The 24,501-nt window shown below is 47.0% G+C and overlaps 1 protein-coding gene across 1 annotated transcript in view; it reads right to left on the minus strand.

Moving 5' to 3' along the window:
* KCNJ16 (potassium inwardly rectifying channel subfamily J member 16) overlaps window positions 1–18,023 on the minus strand; it is a 398,988-nt gene extending 380,965 nt beyond the window's left edge. Inside the window, exon 1 of the mRNA XM_069199835.1 lies at window positions 17,913–18,023. The gene's annotated coding sequence lies outside the window, so the exon portion shown is untranslated. The remainder of the gene's footprint in view (window positions 1–17,912) is intronic.
* Between the last annotated feature and the right edge of the window lie 6,478 nt (window positions 18,024–24,501).

Genomic DNA, 24,501 nt, shown 5'->3' on the forward strand with positions numbered 1-24,501 from the left:
CAGTGGGGCAGGGTCTCTACTGCAGATAAATCCCATGCTTGTAGTCTCCCTTTGGGGCCTTTATAGATCACTGAAGACCCTTACCTAATATACATCCCACAATGAAGTGGACAAGGCAGCCTGAAATAGGCTTGTTGTTGAACATTAAAGGGGTCTCTAATGCAGACCACCAAAAGCCCTTCTCTAATGTACAGCCCACATTGTGAGAGAGCCAACAATAGACCCGTTGTTGCAGTGGGCAAAGTCCACAATGTTAGGGCTTTGGTGGCTGTACCCCCCAGCACAGCCTTCAAATGTCAACAGAAGCCCCTTTTCTAATGCATGTTTCAAAGCTGTAGGACTCAAGGCAGCCTAAAAGGTTTGTTGTTGCAGGTGGGCGGAGTCTCTAGCACCAGTTTTAGCTGCCCTACAAGAGTGGAATCAGACTACAATAGTCCCCTTGTTGCAAGTGGGCAGAATCTCTAGTTGTACTAGTCACCCCTGGTGGCTGTTACAGGTCACTAGAAGTTGCATCTCAAATGTATTGTTCTGAATCAAAATCTTGGAGAGAAACAAAGGGCACTTGCAGCAGGTCGAATATTTCTTCTGATAATTAAGCTACTGTCTTGGCCACATGTATACATAAGAAAAAAAATGAGCAAAAAACAATCTACTGACTGATTCGCCCCACCGATCTCAATAAGATGTGCCTGTTGGGCATATGATGGGGAGAACTGAAAAAAACAAGGGGAACATGCAAGGAGCTGATTAAAATACTGACCAATCCAATTCTGAATAAGCACACAACAGGAAGATGATGGAACATGTACAAGTGCCCAGACAGATCAACTGGATAGAATACTGGAGGCTCTTACCGCCATACATGAGGCCCTGGGACATAAAAATGTCTCAGTTACTCCTAAACTCAGTACTTTTTTGAGAAGATTAAACAAAGTTTGCTGGGATTGTCAAGCATAATGAGTCATTTATAGGAGACCTGGAGCCACAAAGAGCTACCCTACAAATAGCAGGTCCTTGAGCTAAAACAAAATTCTTGATTCATTGAATTGCTTGAGCACAGAGATGAAGACTAGGAAGGCCACTGATATAAAAACAATATATTTAGGATTACATGACAAAGTAGACAGCACTAACATGATCATATGTCTGAACAGGCATTGGCAAAGCCAATAGGTCTCGCCTACATAGGACCTTTGGATTTGGCAATGGGTTTTGCCATGTTGTACACCAGTGTGGCTGCTGTTCAGCTTGGCTAAAAGTTAGTGGTGTGGCATGTCAGATTAGAGTGTGGAGAGTAGGGTGTCATAGAGTGGATTTGTTAGAATGTCATAGAGTGGAATATGAGGAGTAGAGTGTCATAGAGTGGAGTAGAGGGGAGTACAGTTCTGTGGTTTAGTGGCAGAGAGTGTTGTGGAGTGGGGTGGAATATGGTGGAGTGGGTAAGAGTGGATTGAGGTACTGAGGTGGAATGGATTGGAGTAGAGTCGGGTGGATTCAGTTGCGTGGGGTGGATTGTGGTGGGTTAGATTGGAGTGGGGTGAATTGACATGGGGTGATGTGGCTAGCATTAGGGTGGATTTGAGTGCGATGGATTAGATTGGATTGTGGTGGAGTTAATTAGATTGGATTGAGTGGGGTCAATTGGAGTGGGGTGAGGTGGATTGAATTGGATGGATTGGGATGGGCTTGGTGGACTGAACTGGGATGGGGTGGATTGGATTGGGATAGAATGGGTGCATTGGAGTAGAGTGCGGTTGGTTGGTTTGGAGTGGGGTGGATTGGAATGGGGTGGATTGGAGTGGGGTGTGTTGTGGTGGGCTGCAATGGGATAGACTGGAGTGGGGTAGGTGGATTGGAGTAGGGTGGAGTGGACTGTAGTGGGGTGGAAGGGGATTTGGGTGGATTGCATTGAGGTGGGTGGAGTGCAGTGGTGTGGATGGATTGGCTTGTAATGGAATTGACTGAAGTGGGAAGGGGTGGGGTGATTTTAGTGGACTGGATTGGCGTGGGGTAGGCTGTACGAATTGGTTTTGAGTGTGAAGGACTGAACTTGGGTGAGGTGGATTGGGGTAGAGTGGGGTGGATTACAGTGGGTGGATTGGAATGGAGTGGATTGGAGTGGGGTGGAGTGGATTGAAATGAGTAGGGTGGATTGTGGGGTGTGGAATGGAAGGGTGGATTGGATTGGGGTGGGTGGATGGGGTGGATTGAATTGAGATGTGATGGACTGGATTGGCGCGGTTTGAACTGGAGTGGGGTGAAGTGGAGTAGGGTAGATCAGATTGTGGTATCAGATTTGGGTGGGGTAGAGAGGAGTGTATTGGTGTAAAGTGGATTGGATTGAGTGTGGTGGATTAGGTTGGGGTGGTTTGGATTGAGTGTGGTGGGTTGGATTGGGGTGGGTGGACTGGGGTAGATAAGAGGGGGTGAATTGAAGAGGAATGTGGCAGAGTGGGTTGGATTGGATTGGAGTAGGGTGGCTGGGATTGGAGTAGGGTGGATTAATGTGGGCTGGGTTTGACTGTAGTGGGGTGGATGAAAGTAGATTGTATTGGAGTGTAGTGGATTGGGTAGCAGTGGGCTTGACTGGAGTGGGATGGATTGGAATTGGAGTGGGGTGGGTTGGATTGGAGTGCTGAGGGTTGAATTGGAGTGGGCTGGATTGGAGTGGGGTGGGTTGGACTGGAGTGAGGTGAATTGGGTAGAAGTGGACTTGATAGGAGTGGATTGGATAGGAGTGGGGTGGGTTGGATTAGGATAGGATAGGTTGGGTTAGAGTGGTGTGGGATGGAGTGGAGTGGGTTGAATTGGACTGGGCTGGTTTGGAGTGGGGTGGATTTTACTGTGGTGGATTGGATTGGACTGGAGTGGGGTGGATTGGACTGGAGTGTATTTGGGTAGGTTGGATTGGATTGGGGTAAAATGTATTGGATTGTAATGGGATAGATTAGACTTGGTTGGATTGGGGTGGATTGGATTGATTAGGTTTGGGTGGATTGGAGTGGAGTGGATTAGAGTGGGGTGGATTGTGGTGTGAGAAGGTAGCCTCTTTCTAGCCTTGTTACCCCCACTTTTGGCCTGTTTGTGAGTGTATGTCAGGGTGTTTGTCACTGTTTTCACTGTCTCACTGGGATCCTGATAGCCAGGCCTCAGTGCTCATAGTGAAAACACTATGTTTTCAGTATGGTTGTTATTTGTCACTGGGGTCCTGCTGGTCAGGACCCCAGTGCTCATAGGTTTGTGGCCTATATGTATGTGTCACTGGGACCCTGTCACACAGGGCCCCAGTGCTCATAGGTGTGCATGTATATGTTCCATGTGTGGTGCCTAACTGTCTCACTGAGGCTCTGCTAACCAGAACCTCAGTGGTTATGCTCTCTCATTACTTTCAAATTGTCACTAACAGGCTAGTGACCAATTTTACCAATTTACATTGGCTTACTGGAACACCCTTATAATTCCCTAGTATATGGTACTGAGGTACCCAGGGTATTGGGGTTCCAGGAGATCCCTATGGGCTGCAGCATTTCTTTTGCCACCCATAGGGAGCTCTGACAATTCTTACACAGGCCTGCCACTGCAGCCTGAGTGAAATAACGTCCACGTTATTTCACAGCCATTTTTACACTGCACTTAAGTAACTTATAAGTCACCTATATGTCTAACCTTTACCTGGTAAAGGTTAGGTGCAAAGTTACTTAGTGTGAGGGCACCCTGGCACTAGCCAAGGTGCCCCCACATTGTTCAGAGCCAATTCCCTGAACTTTGTGAGTGCGGGGACACCATTACACGCGTGCACTACATATAGGTCACTACCTATATGTAGCTTCACAATGGTAACTCCGAATATGGCCATGTAACATGTCTATGATCATGGAATTGCCCCCTCTATGCCATCCTGGCATAGTTGGCACAATCCCATGATCCCAGTGGTCTGTAGCACAGACCCTGGTACTGCCAAACTGCCCTTCCTGGGGTTTCACTGCAGCTGCTGCTGCTGCCAACCCCTCAGACAGGCATCTGCCCTCCTGGGGTCCAGCCAGGCCTGGCCCAGGATGGCAGAACAAAGAACTTCCTCTGAGAGAGGGTGTGACACCCTCTCCCTTTGGAAAATGGTGTGAAGGCAGGGGAGGAGTAGCCTCCCCCAGCCTCTGGAAATGCTTTCTTGGGCACAGATGTGCCCAATTCTGCATAAGCCAGTCTACACCGGTTCAGGGACCCCTTAGCCCCTGCTCTGGCGTGAAACTGGACAAAGGAAAGGGGAGTGACCACTCCCCTGACCTGCACCTCCCCTGGGAGGTGTCCAGAGCTCCTCCAGTGTGCTCCAGACCTCTGCCATCTTGGAAACAGAGGTGCTGCTGGCACACTGGACTGCTCTGAGTGGCCAGTGCCACCAGGTGACGTCAGAGACTCCTGCTGATAGGCTCCTTCAGGTGTTAGTAGCCTATCCTCTCTCCTAAGTAGCCAAACCCTCTTTTCTGGCTATTTAGGGTCTCTGTCTCTGGGGAAACTTTAGATAACGAATGCAAGAGCTCATCCGAGTTCCTCTGCATCTCCCTCTTCACCTTCTGATAAGGAATCGACTGCTAACCGCGCTGGAAGCCTGCAAACCTGCAACATAGTAGCAAAGACGACTACTGCAACTCTGTAACGCTGATCCTGCCGCCTTCTCGACTGTTTTCCTGCTTGTGCATGCTGTGGGGGTAGCCTGCCTCCTCTCTGCACCAGAAGCTCCGAAGAAATCTCCAGTGGGTCGACGGAATCTTCCCCCTGCAACCGCAGGCACCAAAAAGCTGCATCACCGGTCCCTTGGGTCTCCTCTCAGCACGACGAGCGAGGTCCCTCGAATCCAGCGACTCTGTCCAAGTGACCCCCACAGTCCAGTGACTCTTCAGCCCAAGTTTGGTGGAGGTAAGTCCTTGCCTCACCTCGCTGGGCTGCATTGCTGGGAACCGCGACTTTGCAGCTACTCCGGCCCCTGTGCACTTCCGGCGGAAATCCTTTGTGCACAGCCAAGCCTGAGTCCACGGCACTCTAACCTGCATTGCACGACTTTCTAAGTTGGTCTCCGGCGACATGGGACTCCTTTGTGCAACTTCGGCGAGCACCGTTTCACGCATCCTTGTAGTGCCTGTTTCTGGCACTTCTCCGGGTGCTACCTGCTTTAGTGAGGGCTCTTTGTCTTGCTCCACGTTCCCTCTCTCTTCAGGTCCAATTTGCGACCTCCTGGTCCCTCCTGGGCCCCAGCAGCGTCCAAAAACGCCAAACGCACGATTTGCAGCTAGCAAGGCCTGTTGGCGTTCTTTCGGCGGAAAAACACTTCTGCACAACTCTCCAAGGCGAGAGGGATCCTTCCACCAAAGGGGAAGTCTCTAGCCCTTTTTGTTCCTGCAGAAACCTCAGCTTCTTCTGTCCAGTAGAAGCTTCTTTGCACCCACAGCTGGCATTTCCTGGGCATCTGCCCATCTCCGACTTGCTTGTGACTTTTGGACTTGGTCCCCTTGTTCCACAGGTACCCTAGATTGGAAATCCACAGTTGTTGCATTGCTGGTTTGTGTCTTTCCTGCATTATTCCTCTAACACGACTTCTTTGTCCTTAGGGGAACTTTAGTGCACTTTGCACTCACTTTTCAGGGTCTTGGGGAGGGTTATTTTTCTAACTCTCACTATTTTCTAATAGTCCCAGCGACCCTCTACAAGGTCACATAGGTTTGGGGTCCATTCGTGGTTCGCATTCCACTTTTGGAGTATATGGTTTGTGTTGCCCCTATCCCTATGTTTCCCCATTGCATCCTATTGTAACTATACATTGTTTGCACTGTTTTCTAAGACTATACTGCATATTTTTGCTATTGTGTATATATATCTTGTGTATATTTGCTATCCTCTCACTGAGGGTACACTCTAAGATACTTTGGCATATTGTCATAAAAATAAAGTACCTTTATTTTTAGTATAACTGTGTATTGTGTTTTCTTATGATATTGTGCATATGACACTAAGTGGTACTGTAGTAGCTTCACACGTCTCCTAGTTCAGCCTAAGCTGCTCTGCTAAGCTACCATTATCTATCAGCCTAAGCTGCTAGACACCCTATACACTAATAAGGGATAACTGGGCCTGGTGCAAGGTGCAAGTACCCCTTGGTACTCACTACAAGCCAGTCCAGCCTCCTACATTGGTTGTGCAGTGGTGGGATAAGTGCTTGAGACTACTTACCACTCTTGTCATTGTACTTTTCATAAGAGAAAAATATACAAAACAAGGTCAGTGTATATACACATAGCCAAAAAGTTTTGCATTTCCTCTTTTCACTCTTTTCTAAGTGCTATAAAGTACCTCTAAACTTTCAAAAAGTTCTTAAAAGTTTAAAAAGTTTTTTTCTCTGTCTTTCTAAAAGCTCTGACAAACTTTTTATCTTTTACTATCACTTTAACTCTCTCTAAAAATGTCTGGCACAGGCCAAAATGTTGATCTGTTCAAACTTGCATATGACAACCATAGCTGGAAAAGAGCAAGGAGTCTCTGTATAGAGAGAGGTTTGAGTGTAGGGAAGAATCCTTCCTTGGAACTGTTACTTAACATGCTTAGAGAACAGGATAAGGCCATAGGTGCCTCATCTGTTGAAAAAGTACCTAATAGTTCTCAATCTGATTCAGGGACTCCCCCAGGAAAAGATTCAGGAAAGAAACTTCCTAGCCTGCCCATTACTAGACAGTCTAGCATAGATGGTAATGATGATGAGCCACACCATATAAATAGAGTTGTCTCACATCATAGCAAAAGCATTTATTCTCACCATACTGGTAGTAATGTTTCTGTTAACCAAGCTGTTAGGGTGGCTTCTGTAAGGGACAGGTCTCCTTCTGTTCATTCCCATCATAGCTCTGTTTCTAGAAATGTCCCTCCCACCAACCCTGATGACAGAATGTTAGAGAGGGAACTCAATAAGTTGAGGGTGGAACAAACCAGACTGAAGCTTAAAAAGCAACAGCTGGATTTGGATAGACAGTCTTTTGAATTAGAGAAGGAAAGACAGAAGTTGGGTTTAGATACCCATGGTGGCAGCAGCAGTATTCCCCATAGTCATCCTGCAAAAGAGCATGATTCCAGGAATCTGCACAAGATAGTTCCCCCTTATAAGGAGGGGGATGACATTAACAAGTGGTTTGCTGCACTTGAGAGGGCCTGTGTTGTACAGGATGTCCCTCAAAGGCAGTGGGCTGCTATCCTATGGCTATCATTTAGTGGAAAAGGTAGGGATAGGCTCCTTACTGTGAAAGAAAATGATGCCAATAATTTTACAGTTCTTAAGAATGCACTCCTGGATGGTTATGGCTTAACCACTGAACAGTACAGGATAAAGTTCAGAGAGACCAAAAAGGAGTCTTCACAAGACTGGGTTGATTTCATTGACCATTCAGTGAAGGCCTTGGAGGGGTGGTTACATGGCAGTAAAGTTACTGATTATGAAAGCCTGTATAACACAATCCTGAGAGAGCATATACTTAATAATTGTGTGTCTGATTTGTTGCACCAGTACCTGGTAGACTCTGATCTAACCTCTCCCCAAGAATTGGGAAAGAAGGCAGACAAATGGGTCAGAACAAGGGTGAACAGAAAAGTTCATACAGGGGGTGACAAAGATGGCAATAAGAAGAAAGATGGTGAAAAATCTCAAGATAAGCATGGGGATAAGGGTAAAACCAAAGATCCCACTTCAAATCTTAAACACTCTTCAGAGGGTGGGGATACAACTAATTCTTCCTCTTCTTCTCAACCCACACACATTAAACAGCCTTGGTGCTTTGTGTGTAAAAATAGAGGCCATAGGGCAGGGGATAAGTCCTGTCCAGGTAAACCCCCTGAGCCTACCACCACTAATACATCAAGCTCTAGTGCCCCTAGCAGTAGTGGTACTAGTGGTGGGACTGCTGGCAACAGTCAAGCAAAGGGTGTAGTTGGGTTCACTTATGGGTCCATAGTAGAAACTGGGGTAGTCAGTCCCAAGACAGTTTCTGTCACACCTAGTGGCACTGGCCTTGCCACACTGGCTGCTTGTCCCCTTACAATGGATAAGTACAGGCAGACAGTTTCAATAAATGGTGTTGAGGCCTTGGCCTACAGGGACACAGGTGCCAGTTTCACTTTGGTGACTGAAAACCTAGTGCCTCCTGAACAACACATCATTGGACAACAGTATAAGATTATTGATGTCCATAACTCCACTAAGTTTCTTCCCTTAGCTATCATTCAGTTTAGTTGGGGTGGAGTTACTGGCCCTAAGCAGGTGGTGGTATCACCTAGCTTACCTGTAGACTGTCTCTTAGGTAATGACCTAGAGGCCTCAGGTTGGGCTGATGTAGAGTTTTATGCCCATGCAGCCATGCTGGGCATCCCTGAGGAATTGTTCCCTCTCATTTCAAGTGAAATGAAAAAGCAAAGGAGAGAAGGCCTGAAAACTCAGGATCCCTCTCCATCAACAGGTAAAAAGAGTATCACAGTATCCCCTAACCACCCTACCATTCAGGATACTATTCCTGTGGTGGGAGAAACCTCTCCTGGGGTGGCACCTGTTCCAAGGGAATCATCAGCTGGCAAAGCTGGACTCCCTGAGGGATAACTAACATTGGTGAGAAAAACAGCACCATTTTAGTTAACATGGAGCATCCCTCCAACCCTCCCAGAGAAACTTTAGTGCAGAAACCCTGCACTACCTCACAACACTTAGGACAGCATCCCTGCCCTAGTGTGGAGCTCATAGGACAGCATCCCTGCCCTGCTCCAACTCAAGAGAAACAGCATCCCTGTTCTCTCTTCCAGCCAGATGGACAAAGTTTTTGCCCAGCTATGGCTTTTCTGAGACAGCATCCCTGTCTGGCATTTCCATCACTACAAATAGGTTCAGTGGACAATTCCCACTGCTCTAAACTAAAACTTACTGATAGAAACTCTGAAAATACATCTTCACATTGTTGCTTAGCTAAAAAACTTCAAACAGGGTGGTTTACATCCCCACAGGGAAGTAACCATATAGTGGATGATAAAGGGAGTAACCAGTCTATTGCAGAGCTACTCTCTACTTATCACCACTTAGACAATAAAGTCTCAACTGGCCAAGGTTAGCCTTATTGTCCTTCGTTTGGGGGGGGTTGTGTGAGAAGGTAGCCTCTTTCTAGCCTTGTTACCCCCACTTTTGGCCTGTTTGTGAGTGTATGTCAGGGTGTTTGTCACTGTTTTCACTGTCTCACTGGGATCCTGATAGCCAGGCCTCAGTGCTCATAGTGAAAACACTATGTTTTCAGTATGGTTGTTATGTGTCACTGGGGTCCTGCTGGTCAGGACCCCAGTGCTCATAGGTTTGTGGCCTATATGTATGTGTCACTGGGACCCTGTCACACAGGGCCCCAGTGCTCATAGGTGTGCATGTACATGTTCCATGTGTGGTGCCTAACTGTCTCACTGAGGCTCTGCTAACCAGAACCTCAGTGGTTATGCTCTCTCATTACTTTCAAATTGTCACTAACAGGCTAGTGACCAATTTTACCAATTTACATTGGCTTACTGGAACACCCTTATAATTCCCTAGTATATGGTACTGAGGTACCCAGGGTATTGGGGTTCCAGGAGATCCCTATGGGCTGCAGCATTTCTTTTGCCACCCATAGGGAGCTCTGACAATTCTTACACAGGCCTGCCACTGCATCCTGAGTGAAATAACGTCCACGTTATTTCACAGCCATTTTTACACTGCACTTAAGTAACTTATAAGTCACCTATATGTCTAACCTTTACCTGGTAAAGGTTAGGTGCAAAGTTACTTAGTGTGAGGGCACCCTGGCACTAGCCAAGGTGCCCCCACATTGTTCAGAGCCAATTCCCTGAACTTTGTGAGTGCGGGGACACCATTACACGCGTGCACTACATATAGGTCACTACCTATATGTAGCTTCACAATGGTAACTCCGAATATGGCCATGTAACATGTCTATGATCATGGAATTGCCCCCTCTATGCCATCCTGGCATAGTTGGCACAATCCCATGATCCCAGTGGTCTGTAGCACAGACCCTGGTACTGCCAAACTGCCCTTCCTGGGGTTTCACTGCAGCTGCTGCTGCTGCCAACCCCTCAGACAGGCATCTGCCCTCCTGGGGTCCAGCCAGGCCTGGCCCAGGATGGCAGAACAAAGAACTTCCTCTGAGAGAGGGTGTGACACCCTCTCCCTTTGGAAAATGGTGTGAAGGCAGGGGAGGAGTAGCCTCCCCCAGCCTCTGGAAATGCTTTCTTGGGCACAGATGTGCCCAATTCTGCATAAGCCAGTCTACACTGGTTCAGGGACCCCTTAGCCCCTGCTCTGGCACGAAACTGGACAAAGGAAAGGGGAGTGACCACTCCCCTGACCTGCACCTCCCCTGGGAGGTGTCCAGAGCTCCTCCAGTGTGCTCCAGACCTCTGCCATCTTGGAAACAGAGGTGCTGCTGGCACACTGGACTGCTCTGAGTGGCCAGTGCCACCAGGTGACGTCAGAGACTCCTGCTGATAGGCTCCTTCAGGTGTTAGTAGCCTATCCTCTCTCCTAAGTAGCCAAACCCTCTTTTCTGGCTATTTAGGGTCTCTGTCTCTGGGGAAACTTTAGATAACGAATGCAAGAGCTCATCCGAGTTCCTCTGCATCTCCCTCTTCACCTTCTGATAAGGAATCGACTGCTGACCGCGCTGGAAGCCTGCAAACCTGCAACATAGTAGCAAAGACGACTACTGCAACTCTGTAACGCTGATCCTGCCGCCTTCTCGACTGTTTTCCTGCTTGTGCATGCTGTGGGGGTAGCCTGCCTCCTCTCTGCACCAGAAGCTCCGAAGAAATCTCCCCTGGGTCGACGGAATCTTCCCCCTGCAACCGCAGGCACCAAAAAGCTGCATCACCGGTCCCTTGGTTCTCCTCTCAGCACGACGAGCGAGGTCCCTCGAATCCAGCGACTCTGTCCAAGTGACCCCCACAGTCCAGTGACTCTTCAGCCCAAGTTTGGTGGAGGTAAGTCCTTGCCTCACCTCGCTGGGCTGCATTGCTGGCAACCGTGACTTTGCAGCTACTCCGGCCCCTGTGCACTTCCGGCGGAAATCCTTTGTGCACAGCCAAGCCTGAGTCCACGGCACTCTAACCTGCATTGCACGACTTTCTAAGTTGGTCTCCGGCGACGTGGGACTCCTTTGTGCAACTTCGGCGAGCACCGTTTCCCGCATCCTCGTAGTGCCTGTTTCTGGCACTTCTCCGGGTGCTACCTGCTTCAGTGAGGGCTCTTTGTCTTGCTCGACGTCCCTTCTCTCTTCAGGTCCAATTTGCGACCTCCTGGTCCCTCCTGGGCTCCAGCAGCGTCCAAAAACGCCAAACGCACGATTTACAGCTAGCAAGGCTTGTTGGCGTTCTTTCGGCGGGAAAACACTTCTGCACGACTCTCCAAGGCAAGCGGGATCCGTCCACCAAAGGGGAAGTCTCTAGCCCTTTTCGTTCCTGCAGAAACCTCAGCTTCTTCTGTCCAGTAGAAGCTTCTTTGCACCCGCAGCTGGCATTTCCTGGGCATCTGCCCATCTCCGACTTGCTTGTGACTTTTGGACTTGGTCCCCTTGTTCCACAGGTACCCTATATTGGAAATCCACAGTTGTTGCATTGCTGGTTTGTGTCTTTCCTGCATTATTCCTCTAACACGACTTATTTGTCCTTAGGGGAACTTTAGTGCACTTTGCACTCACTTTTCAGGGTCTTGGGGAGGGTTATTTTTCTAACTCTCACTATTTTCTAATAGTCCCAGCGACCCTCTACAAGGTCACATAGGTTTGGGGTCCATTCGTGGTTCGCATTCCACTTTTGGAGTATATGGTTTGTGTTGCCCCTATCCCTATGTTTCCCCATTGCATCCTATTGTAACTATACATTGTTTGCACTGTTTTCTAAGACTATACTGCATATTTTTGCTATTGTGTATATATATCTTGTGTATATTTGCTATCCTCTCACTGAGGGTACACTCTAAGATACTTTGGCATATTGTCATAAAAATAAAGTACCTTTATTTTTAGTATAACTGTGTATTGTGTTTTCTTATGATATTGTGCATATGACACTAAGTGGTACTGTAGTAGCTTCACACGTCTCCTAGTTCAGCCTAAGCTGCTCTGCTAAGCTACCATTATCTATCAGCCTAAGCTGCTAGACACCCTATACACTAATAAGGGATAACTGGGCCTGGTGCAAGGTGCAAGTACCCCTTGGTACTCACTACAAGCCAGTCCAGCCTCCTACATGTGGTGGATTGGAGTGGGGTGAACTGGGATGGAGTGCGGTGGATTGGATTGACTGGGGTGAGGTGGATTTAGGTGGAGTGGGGCAGATTGTTTTGTTTTTGAGAGGACTGTTTGGGATTGGAGAGGGGCAGATTGCAGTGGGGCTGGTTGATTTGGATTATAGTGGGGCAGATAGGAGTCGGGCAGATGGAAATTGATTTGAGTGGGACAGGTTGTCTTGGATGGGACTGGGGCAGATTGGAGTGGGCCAGATTGTTTTGGATTGGAGAGGGGCAGATTGTTTTGGATTGGAGTGGGGCAGATTGGAGTGGGGCAAATTGTTTTGAATTGGAGTGGGGCAGATTGCTTTGGAATGGAATGGGGCAGATTGGAGTGGGGCAGATTTGTGTGGAACATATCGTTTTGGATTGGAGTGGGGCAGACTGGAATGGTGCAGATTATTTTGGGATGGAGCAGGGCAGATTGGAGTGTGGCAGACTGTATTAGGGTGTATTGGAATATGGTGGATTGGGTTGGTGTGAGGTGGAGTGCATAAGAGTAGGGTGGAATGGATGGGAGCAGGGTGGATTGGAGTGGGGTGAATTGAGATGAAGTGGGTTGGACTGGATTGGGGTGAGGTGGATTGAATTGGAGTGGGACAGATTGTTTTGGATTGGAGCGGGACAGACTGGAGTGGGTTGGATTGGAGTGGGACAGATTGGTTTTGATTGATGTGAGGCAAATGGGAGTTGGACAGACTGGAGTGGGGCCTATTGTTTTGGATTGGAGTGGGGCAGATTGTTTTGGATTGGGGCACATATTTTTGAAGTGGAGCATATTAATTTTGATTACAGTGGGGTGAATTGGAGTGGGAAAGAGTAGATTGGGGACGGTTGGGAAGATTAGAGTGGGTGGATTGTGATGGACTGGAGTGGGGTGAATTGGGATGGATTGGATTTGATTTGTTTGAGGTGAGGTGAGGTGGATTGGATTTGAGTGGAGTATATTGTTTTACATTGGAGTGGATTCTTTGGGACTGGAGTGGGGCATGTTGGAGTGGGGCCGTTTATTTGGATTAAAGTGGGGCAGACTGGAGGGGGGCAGATTTAAATTGATTAGAGTGGGCAGGTTGCTTAAATTGAAGTGGGGCAATTTGGATAGAGGCAAGTTGTTTTTGATGAGAGAGGGGCAAATTGTTTTGGATTGGATTTCAACATTGTTAAGGAATTCTCCAACCTGGTTGCCAGCAAAAACAAAATCACACCTTCACATGAGCTGTGCAACATCCTTACCCACTTCTTCCATTACAAGATTTCAACCATATACAAAAACTTCGAACCCCAATCAACACCTATAAACCTCCTCGACAGATGCGCCAACATCGTAATCAACGCAAACCACACACTGATCACCTGGAACATCTTCTCCACCCAGGACATTACCTCCACCATGAAATCCATCCACTCAAGAGCTCCCATAGACCAATGCCCACTCCACATCATCAACCTTGGAAACCAAAGGATCGGCCAGAAACTCACCACCCTGCTCAACACCTCTATCACCACCGCAACATTTCTTGATGCCTGGAAACACGCCGAAGTTAGATCACTACTCAAAAAACCTTCCTCTGGCCCCAGCAAACCCAAAAACTACTAGCCAATTTCCCTACTGAAGGTAGTGGAAAAGATCATCAGCAAACAACTCTTGACATACCTGGAGCAGAAACAGCTACTCAATGTCTCCCAATCTGGCTTCCACAGCAATCACAGCACCAAAACCGCTCTGACTGCAGCCACCAATGACATCCGAACCCTCCTCGACTGAGGAGCAACAGCAGCTTTGTTCCTCCTCGACCTTTCAGCAGCCTTCTATACAGTATCCCACCACATGCCTATCAAAAAACTCCACCACATTGGCATCCAAGGGGATGGATCATCTCCTTCCTCATTGGAAGAACCCAGAAGATCCACCTCCCACCTTTCATCTCCGTACCAAAGGAGATCACCTGTGTTGTCACCTAGGGCTTATCCCTCAGCCTCACGCTTTTCAACACATATATGACCCTAATGGTCACCATTGTCAGATCCTGCAGTGACAACATCATTTTCTACACAGACGACACCCAACTCATCCTCTCACTCCCTGATGACCCCTCCACCAATAGAAACAACTTCCACAGATGCATAACTAGTTTCGCTGACTGGATGAAGAACTGCCTACAGCGGAACACAGACAAAGCAGAAGTACCCATCTTTGGGAAAAGCAGTAACACATGGAATGACTCCTGGTAGCCATCATACCCAGCACCGGCACCCATTCCCTTTGACCATGCCAGAAACCTCAAAATCACCATTGACAACAAGCTCAAAATGAAATCACAGCTATACCCCCGTCTCCTCCACCTGCTTCCTCACTTTGCACATGCTATGTAAGATCTTCAATTGGCTTCCCCTGCACACAAGCTGGACCGTGACACAGGCTCTCATCACCAGCCAACTGGACTACGGCAATGCCCTCTTCACAAGAATTGCTGCACACCTCCAACAGAGACTTGAGACCATATAGAACACTGTAGCCAACCTCATCCTCAGTCTTCCCCGACAAACTCACATCACACCCCACCTCAGACAACTCCACTGGTTCCCTGTACAGAAGCGATTCCAATTCAAACTGCTGATCCATGCACACAAGGATCTACACAACCAAGTACCCGCTTACATTAATCACCGCCTAAACTTACACTAACCATCAAGAAGACTACACTCTCCCTCCCTTTCGCTTACCCATACTCCCCACATCTGCTGAAGCAGAAGTGGAGAACTCTATTTTTCTCATATTGCAGCAAAAACCTGGAACAGCCTCCCCATGCACCTCGGGACCATCAACTCACTTCTGGAATTCTGAATGGCCCTCAAGACCTGGATACTCGAATAAGCCTCAGGGACCTGCAAGTGCCTGGATGCCCTATCGGGTGATTAGCTGTGCTTTATAAATCCTGACTGATTGATGGATTGAGTGGGGCAGACTGGAGTGAGGAGGACTGAGGTGGGGCAGAGTGGACTGGATACGAATGAGGTAGATGATATTGGATTGGAGTAAAACAGATTGGATTGGAATGGGGTGGGGTGCAGTGCTTAATTTGTTCTTGTTGTGTTTGAGTTAGAGTGGGGCATGTTGGAGTGTTGTAGATAGTTTTGAATTGGAGTGGGACAGATTGTTTTGCATTAGAGTGGGTAAGATTGCTTTGGATTAGGGTGGGGCAGATTGGAGTGTGGTGGATTGGATTGGAGTACGGCTGATTGGAGGGGCAGATTGTTTTGGATTGGAGTGGGGCAGAATGTTTTGGATTGGAGTGGGACAGATTGAAGTGGGGGAGATTCAGCAGTGGCTCATCTTTTGAGGCTGAGGGGGCACATCCCCCACCTTTTGCCCCTCAAGTAGAGTGTCTGTCAGGCTGAGCAAAGGTCAGCCTGAAAGACGCTCTTCATTTTCAGGTCAGACAGCCAGGAGTTAGACATGTCATATTTGAACAGCCTCCCAGCTGCCTGAGCTGAATTTTGCTGGGTTGAAGAAGTCACAGCCCTGTGGGTGTGACATCTTCAGCCTAGCAAAAGTGCCTTGAGGCCCTCCCCCTCATGATGAGGGGGAACGTTACTGATTGCTTTGGACCTGGGTACTTAAGTTTTGAGCCTAGAAGTGCCCAGGACTGAATGTCAATCAGTGACATCTCATCACAGAGTGCGGTGGGGTCAGCAGTCTCACTGACCCATCCCACTCTCTATAGAGATTGTTTCACATTAGAGTGGGGCAGGTTGTTTTGGTTTTGTTTAGGCCAGATTGTTTTGGATTGGGTTGGGGCCAATTATTGTGGATTGGAGTGGGGCAGATTGAACTGGGGTGGATTGGGAGGATTAGAGCATGTTGAAGTGGAATGGCATGAATGGCATGAGTGCTTTGGCTTGGAGTGGGGCAGATTGGATTTGAGTGGGGTAGATTGGGGTGTACTGCATGATTATGTGTTAAAGCATAATTTTGAAAATTACAATTGCAATATTTAGAACAAGATAATCATTTTTTTAGAACACCACCAATAAGCAAAAAATAAAATAAAGCATCTATTCAAAATGAGAAATGTAGACGGTTAAATAAAACAAAAAGTTAACTATAGAAAATACAACTTTGCAATTTTGTTTTCCTGCTAAGCAAGTTTTTGGTTTTTGCGAGTCACACGCCTTGTGTTTGCAGAGCACTAGAAGGTTACAAAGAACAAACTAGTACCTCAAGCACTTCAGGAGGAGAGGACAGGCACTGATTAATTTGAATCACTCAGAGCTTGGTCCCTGCTCCACAAACGGGAATGGAAACAATGATATGTCAACCATAACCAACTGCGAGGCTGTAAAGAAGAGTGCCATGCAAGCCAACAAATGATAAGCAGCCAGCAGGCTCCAAGTCCTTTTTTTAAATAACACAGTGCCTTGCAAGCAATATATATGTACTAGTGCATGCTGTTGCAGCCTCGACCCTAAAAAACCTGAATCTTTTTTACCAGGATCTTTTTTACCTGGTAGTCAACATCTAACACAACAGAGAGAGATATTAGCTTTGCAATGAAGCCCTTTACAAGTTAAAGTACTTTCTTGTCATAACACATCAAGAAACCTTTCGAATTTGAGCCTTGCCTGCCAAGCCTGTTATCTTTCAAATCGTGATTGCTGCGTCTGTCATGCCTGCTCGAGGTGTGCAAAAACCTACTGTGGAGCTATCTTCTAACAACGTTTTTTCTCTAAAACCCAGCAAAGCTTTTAAATGGCCGGGGCACGAACTGCTCGGCAAGGTGGTGCACTTATACTAGCATCCGCGCATCTTAAGGTGCCTGTCATACCTTTAATGGAACAGATCCAACACAGCTCAGCAGGATATCCGTACTATTAGTGGGTCAGTTGCTGTCCTTTGCATTACTACATCCAGAATATTAATGAAACAGTTCTACCTCTGTGACTTGAGAGCAGTCACCCGGGCATACTAACGTATCGCAGCATGACCGCCATTCTAATAGTTCACCAGAAATGGCATTGCTCAGTAAGGCTGCTATATTGTTAATGGAAGGGTGCTCATAGGTCTCAGTGGGGCTTTCATGCCATTACTTAGATAGTATCTGCACTTTTCTGCAGATCTGACAAGCAACCAAGGGGCAGTGCCTGCACTTCTCTGTAGAACTCTCAAACAGATCAGATAGAACCTGCACTTGTCTGCAGGACAGCTAATGAACGATACTATGAATGCACTTCTCTGCAGAATCCATTTGGCAGTACTATAATTTAAAAATAACTCTGACACACTGCTGGAATACTGTCTTAAACGTATTCGTCAGGCCGAGTATTCGGCGGCGCTGAAGGCGTTGTTCTAAGAAAAACTTTGGACCCTGCGCGTATTTTTCTTTTCTTTTTTTAGAAATGAAGTGCGGTAACCAGGGTTAAAAACAAAGGTGAGTTATAAAGTATCATCTTTTTAAGTGTCTCCCAAAAGAGCTGGAAGTGTGGTGACATTTTGCCGCTGTTACATTCTAACACAGAGAACACACAAAACACTCCTCTGCATGCACTGCAGCAATCTTTGTTTGCCTCTTACCTGCCCCCGTTCGCTCGATCACAGGGCCTTCTTCGCTCTTAGTAAACTGCACACGCCCAGGAATCCTGCTGCAAAAGCTGCCTCGTTAATAAGGAAGGCACGCCTCACACATCAGGTTAAACATTTACATGGAGTTGTTTTTTAATCTGACCCTGGAGATCCATCTACTTCAATCTTCACTCACATCTTAAACCGGTAATAAACAGCCTACTTCAGTGTTTGCAGTTTGGCAAAGAAAACACATCAAGTTCAACAAACCTTGAAACAGCTGGGATTTCACACAGCCGGTCAAGCATGTCACACAGCTTTCGTTTTGTGGTAGCTTGCCGTTGAGAAGAAACACCCCAGCCGTTTTGACATATAAATATATTCACCGACGTGACGCTGTGTCAATTTAAAACGCATTCTCAGCAAAACAACCATCTCTCACACATTCGCGGTGCGTTTTTCTCTAAAGAACTTTATTCGCCGATGCAGTTGTGATGCTTTTGTGTAAATGAAGTTCGAGGGTTCAGGTGCCCACATAATTTTAAATCTCTTGATAGATATTTTTACTGTAGTCTGCAGTTCGAAAGGAACTTTCCACATGATCATGCAAAGACTATTCAATCTACTTCTTTATCAAGCCATTGCAGGTGTGCCTCAAACCATAAGCAGCGAGTTGGCAAAATACGTCCATATTTTCGTTGAGGAAGGCATGTTGTTTACTTTGCTATTTTAATCAATATCTAATAATTCCTGTTCGCACTTACATTAGTCTGTTCATCACTTGTACGAAGGAAATATCTGCCAATGAGTGTGTATGTACAGTTGTTTGCTGGGTAGGGTCTTCGTTCACATGCGAAGCCACTTAGTGCATTGAATCTGTAACTTTTATGCTGTCACTTGCCTCTGTGTTCCCCACCTTTTGATAAACATTTTCTTCTTTAGCCGACCCATCCCACTGTCTGTGTACACAAGCGTTTCCTTCTCGACCCTTTCTTGTCCCAGTCATTACAAAATAAAATGCGTCCCACCTGCCCATAGGCACCACGTGATCTCTTAAAAAATAGCAACGTCTCCTCTTCCCAACAGAATCCCCTAGACTTCCCCTTAAAGGATTCCCTTTCCTGCCCACAAACGTTTCACTATCTTGTCGCACTGTCAGTGTTTATGTCTGAGTCCTGTAGACATCACGTGGACCCAGGGCCAGCTTTAGGGCGGTGCGACCAGTGCAGCTGCATCTGGCGCTGACTTCGGGGTGGCGCCTCGTTTAGGAATAACTAATGGATTTAAAAGCACCTGCTGCAGAGTTCCTTATGTGAGTTCCTTATGTTTCCAGCATTTTCAGGCAACCATAAAAATGTCAATATAAATCTGGCGAATAATGTTCCTGCTGGAGAGAGATCGAGTTTTGTCTGATTGCAACTTTGACTAATCATCATGCGGATGCGCTTACCGAGACCTGCCATCTTTTGCCCCACCTGCTCCCACTGTCATTCCAACGAGTGCTTCAAAGCGCGAGAGGGCACACCGCAGCGCTGGACACGCTTACCGAGACTGGAGAGGACTACATATCCCAGACTGCTTTGAGGCCCCTGGAGGCGACCATCTTTTGCACCACCTGCTCCCACTGTCATTCCAACGAGCACTATAAAACGCAAGGTGGCACACCACAGCGTGGGACACATGAGGGCCACGCCAGGGCAAATCCCAGGCAAAGGGCCAGGCCGGAAGAGGCTGGGCTGGGGCACCCCTCTTTAATTTTTAGTTTAATCCCCCTAAGACAGAATTGGCCTCTGTTAAATTAAGGTAGGATTTTAGGATGTTATAAATATTGCGCTAAGCATTTTAAGGTCCCTCACAAAATGTTAGTAGAACAAAGCCTGGAGATTTTAACATGTGATAGATTTTACAAGGAGTTATTAGTAATCTAAAGGCTAATCCCTAATAAGAGGTATTGTTTTGGGGGAAAAGATTGGGCACACAGTAGATACGATTTATAATACGACTCTGCTAAAATGTGTTGTTGAATGATGTTCAAGTTGGTCTTGAGGTAACATTTTAGGAAGGTCTCTCCTCGCTAATTTTTCTAAATTACATGAAAGCTAATGTCTGTAATTGCTTTTATCATCTGCCACGGGACATATATTATATGTATTGGTGTTTTTACTGTACTTTTATGGTCTAAATTTAGACCGAATAAAGATATTTTTGATTTGATTTGACTAATCATAAAGTAGGCAGAATGTTAATATGCCTGCTGCAAAGAACATGCCCATGCAGCTCACAGAACTGTATTTTACGTGGATAGCTCTGTTGGTTACTGCTTTTGCTATGTTGATCCTTTTGTTACTTACAGTTCATAACTTTGATTTATTGTCTCTGTATAATGTATGTGTGACGTAAAGCACACCTTATACTTGTATGGGTAGCTCCATAAAACACATTGTTGGACCTGGCCCTTTTTCCAGGGACATCCTCAAGCTTTTTGCCTTCTTCCTCCTATTTTTTTTTATCTGATTTTGCTGGTTTTAGGTCTCTGGGCACTTTACCACTACTGACCAATGCTAAAGTGCAAGTGCTCCCTCTCTAAATTGTATTGGTAATTGGCTTTTCCATGATTGCATATTTGAGTTACTAGTAAGTCTCTAGTAAAGTACACGAGGTGCAGAGGGCCTGTAAATCAAATGCTACTAGTGGGCCAGCTGCACTGATTGTGCCACCCACCTGACCACTGCAGTGTCTGTGTGTACAGTTTTAAACTGCCAGTTCGACCTGGCGAGAGAACCCACTAGCTAGACCAAAACCTTTACTTTTGCTACAAATAAGTCACCCCTAAGGTAAGCCCTAGGCAGCCCCATGGTCAGGGTCTGGTGTATTTAAAAGGTAGGACATGTGCCAGTGTGTTTTACATGTACTGATAGTGAAACACAACCATATTCGTTTCTCACTATTGCAAGACCTATCTCTTCCATAGGTTAACATAGGGGTTGCAATTATATTTATTTTAAGTGTAATTTCCATTGGGACCAGATAGAGATATGGAGTTTGAGGGTCTCTGAAACTCCCAATTTCAAAATACATCTTTTAGTGAAGTTGTTTCTTAGATTCTCAATTTGAAAATGCCACATTTAGAAGGTGGGCATTTTCTTGTTTAACCATTCTATGCCAATGCTTGGCTGCTGAATCAACGTCTGGGTCAGACTGTTAGGCTGGTTGTGGATGCACTCTAGACAGTGACACAAAGGGAGATGAGGTGTGTCCTGCATAGCCAGATGGGTCTTCTTGGGCTAGAGTAGGAGGGAGCAGCTCACACCTGCAATTGAAAGGGCTGTGGCTGTCCTCACACAATCGCTGGAGTGTGTCTGGAGCCGGGCGTGGGTAAGGCAGGATTTTATGAATAACAGAGACTTTCCGTTGAAGTTTGCCTATTTCAGAGGCAGAAATGAGTATAAGTGTGGACCCAAAACCCTACACTTTCAGAACAGTTCAGGATCAAGAGGAAACTGTCAAGGAGGTGAGCCATAAGGAGGAGTACTGCCTCTTTGCTCTGTGAGCTTTGCTGGGTTGGCCTGCAGTTGCTGCTTTTGTTGTGGAGAGGACAAAGGCTAGACTTTGCTGTGTATCCTGCTTGTGAAGTTTCTCCAATGCCTTGAAGTAGAGTTTGCCTCCTGTTGGAAGTCTCAGGGACACCAAAGACTTCAAGTTCATCTACCTATAGCCAGTCGCAGCTCGCTGACCTCTATAGGGGTGGGGCAGGTGTTGCACATGGGGGGAACATTTAATAATAACAAATAAAAACGTACCTCCTTTGTTGCCGCTATGGCGCTCCTCTGTCTCCCGTTGCTCCAGGCTGCAAGCACAGGGTCCCAGTCTGCCCTGCGGCCAATCCTGACTCTACGTAAAGCAGCATTAGGATTGGCTGGGAGCACATCCTCCCCCCCCCCCGGGTGCTCCCAGGCAGACTGGGAGCCTATGCAGGCTCTCTCCAGCCCAGCAACACAGTGCTGGGCTGGAGAGAGCCTTCTGCACATGTGTGTTTGGCCGGCCTGAGACATCACCCCCAAGGCCCCACCCCTTTTCAAGAAAATGATAATAAACACAGTTTATTATTGTATTCTTAAAGGTTTTGCAGCTGCTACTGCTGGCGGAGGGGGGCAATGCTCCTCCACTCTATTGGAGAAGATGCCGCTCCCTAAGGCACTGTAAACTGTGTTTTGTGCTGCAACAGAAGAAAAACTACCATGATGCCGTCACCGACGATGCTGCCTGCACCGTGATCTAACGCCACCACACGGAGCCTTGCCCTGCTTTGCACCGCAACCCTGGTCTCACCGACAGTGCTGTCCCCAAGCCGCTGCTTGCACTGTGACCTGTCGGCCCGCGCATTGCATTGCCTCAGTTCACACCACAGCCTTGGTTCACACCACAGCCTTGGTATCCCTGATGAGGACCCTCTACGCTGATACCGACGCTGATGCCTCCACCATGGCCTGAGGACACCACTCGTGAGGTACACAAAGCACCGTCCCGTCCCGCAGCCCAGGTCCACCGATGGCAGCGCCATTGACTCCAGCATTGCAAACCGGCACCCCTGCCTGCACTGCGACCCCTGGGTGCTGTACGGAGCCTGCCCTGTGTCGTACTGCAGCCTTTGGCCTATCAACAACAATGATTCAGCGACGAGGATGCCGCTGCCTGCACAGCGACCTTGAGACACCACACGTCGCACCGCCCCGCTTAACTCTGGAGCCCTAGTCTGACGGACACCACAGGATGCTGATACCGAGCCACTGCCTGCACCGTGACCTGTGGGCACTGCACGTCGCATCGTCTCACTTCGTACCACAGCCCGACGCCATCAATGCCAGCGCTTCTGCCTTCATTATCAGCATGGAGTTCGATCTGCAACATGTGTGACTAAAAGGGCCTAGTGACCCCTGCACTGATCGTTGGAACCAATGCCTGCTGACACAAGTGACACTGCTCTTTGGGCCCCAAGCCAGGATCATGATGCCCTAGATTTCCAAGGTACTGTTTGTGGGTCTTCCCAACACCAAAGCTGGCCTGCGACCTCGCGGTCAGCCTGAACTGGTAGATTTGTTGTTCATGACACCATGATAGCCCCAGACAGAGCTATCAACTTCAAGGAATTGTATTTTGAAGTTAATTCTTGCACAATACATATCTTTATTACTGTATGCTGGATGTTTCTCATTTTGGTCTTGTTTTACACAGCTAAATATTGGCTATTTTTCTAAAACTGGTGTGGTGTCCTTTTGTAGTGCTTTCACAGTATTTCTGTGTGTTATGTGCAAATGCTTTACACACTGCCTTGGAGATAAGTCTTGCTGCTTGTGCCGAGCTACCAAGGGGGTGAGCAGGGGTTATCTTAGGTGTGTGACTTCCTTAACCTGACTCGGAAGAAGAGTCCCTACTTGGACAGGGTGCAAGCCTCTGCCAACTAGAGACTCCTATTTCTTACACAAATGAAAGGCATGTGAGAGATGGTTATAGGGAGATGAGAAGCACAGTTGGAGCGTGGTAGCGACAGAGTCCATGGAGAGGTCATAAGAGAGTTCGGAGCACTAAAAAAAGTTGTCGCACCAGACATCACCAGTGCTAAAGCCAGCCCTGCGTGGACCATGACGTTTGAGTGCAGTGGTGCAGGGTTTTTTTAGCTGCCCGGAGTTGAATAAAACATTTTTTCCTTTAGGCAGCTGATGATAGCTGAGCTGGTTGACTGGAAGAAAATTATGGAGACTGTTCACGGTCCATGGCAGGTGAGTGAGTTCATTCTTGCTGGCTTTATTCTTCTTCTTAGTTGGACACAAACTGTTTTGAGTTGCCACAGTGGTGAACAATTTCGTCACTCAGCTAGTGAGTTATGTGGATTCTTGTGAGGGGCTGAGAATGTTTTGAATACGTTGCCACTTTTTCATTCCATGAGTATCTGGGATTACTGGGAAGGTGGCAATGTTCAAATTAAGTGACCATTTAAAACCCTTCTTTTTACATTCCTTTGGATAAGTGAAGCTAACTTTATAATAAAAATAGTGATTTGTATGGCTGCACACGGTGCATAATCAAACGTTCAATTTGTTCTTTAATTGAGGTAGTTTTTTTTTCCTTTCCTAATTTTAAGATTTTATAGGTCAAAATAGTATTGTTGGGTGATTGATATGTGTGGGGCCCTTGGAGTCACTTGGCTGTACATGGAGGGTTTGCTACTCAGAGCCTGATTTGAATTTTGATGGTGGGTATACTCCTTGACAACATGAAGGTCCACATGACCAAATTAAATTCTGGCAGGGCTTTGCTTTGACTATGGCAGTGACAGTGATGGTGGTTCCTGCCAATGTTTTATGAATGATCACCAGCTTGGTGGTTGTTTGGCCTGTTAGCCTTAGGGTATCTTCCTCCCAACATTTTGCCTTCCTCCTTTTTTCTGATCCTATTTTTGCTGGAATTTGGACTCAGCACACTTTATCACTATTAACCACTGCTAAAATGCTTGTGTTCTCTCCTCTAAAATATGGTAAAATTGGCTTATCCGCAATTGCCATATTTAATTTACTTATAAGTCCCTAATAAAGTGCACTACATG

The sequence above is a fragment of the Pleurodeles waltl genome, chromosome 7 (assembly GCF_031143425.1).
Source record: "Pleurodeles waltl isolate 20211129_DDA chromosome 7, aPleWal1.hap1.20221129, whole genome shotgun sequence".
Classification (NCBI taxonomy): Eukaryota; Metazoa; Chordata; class Amphibia; order Caudata; family Salamandridae; genus Pleurodeles; species Pleurodeles waltl.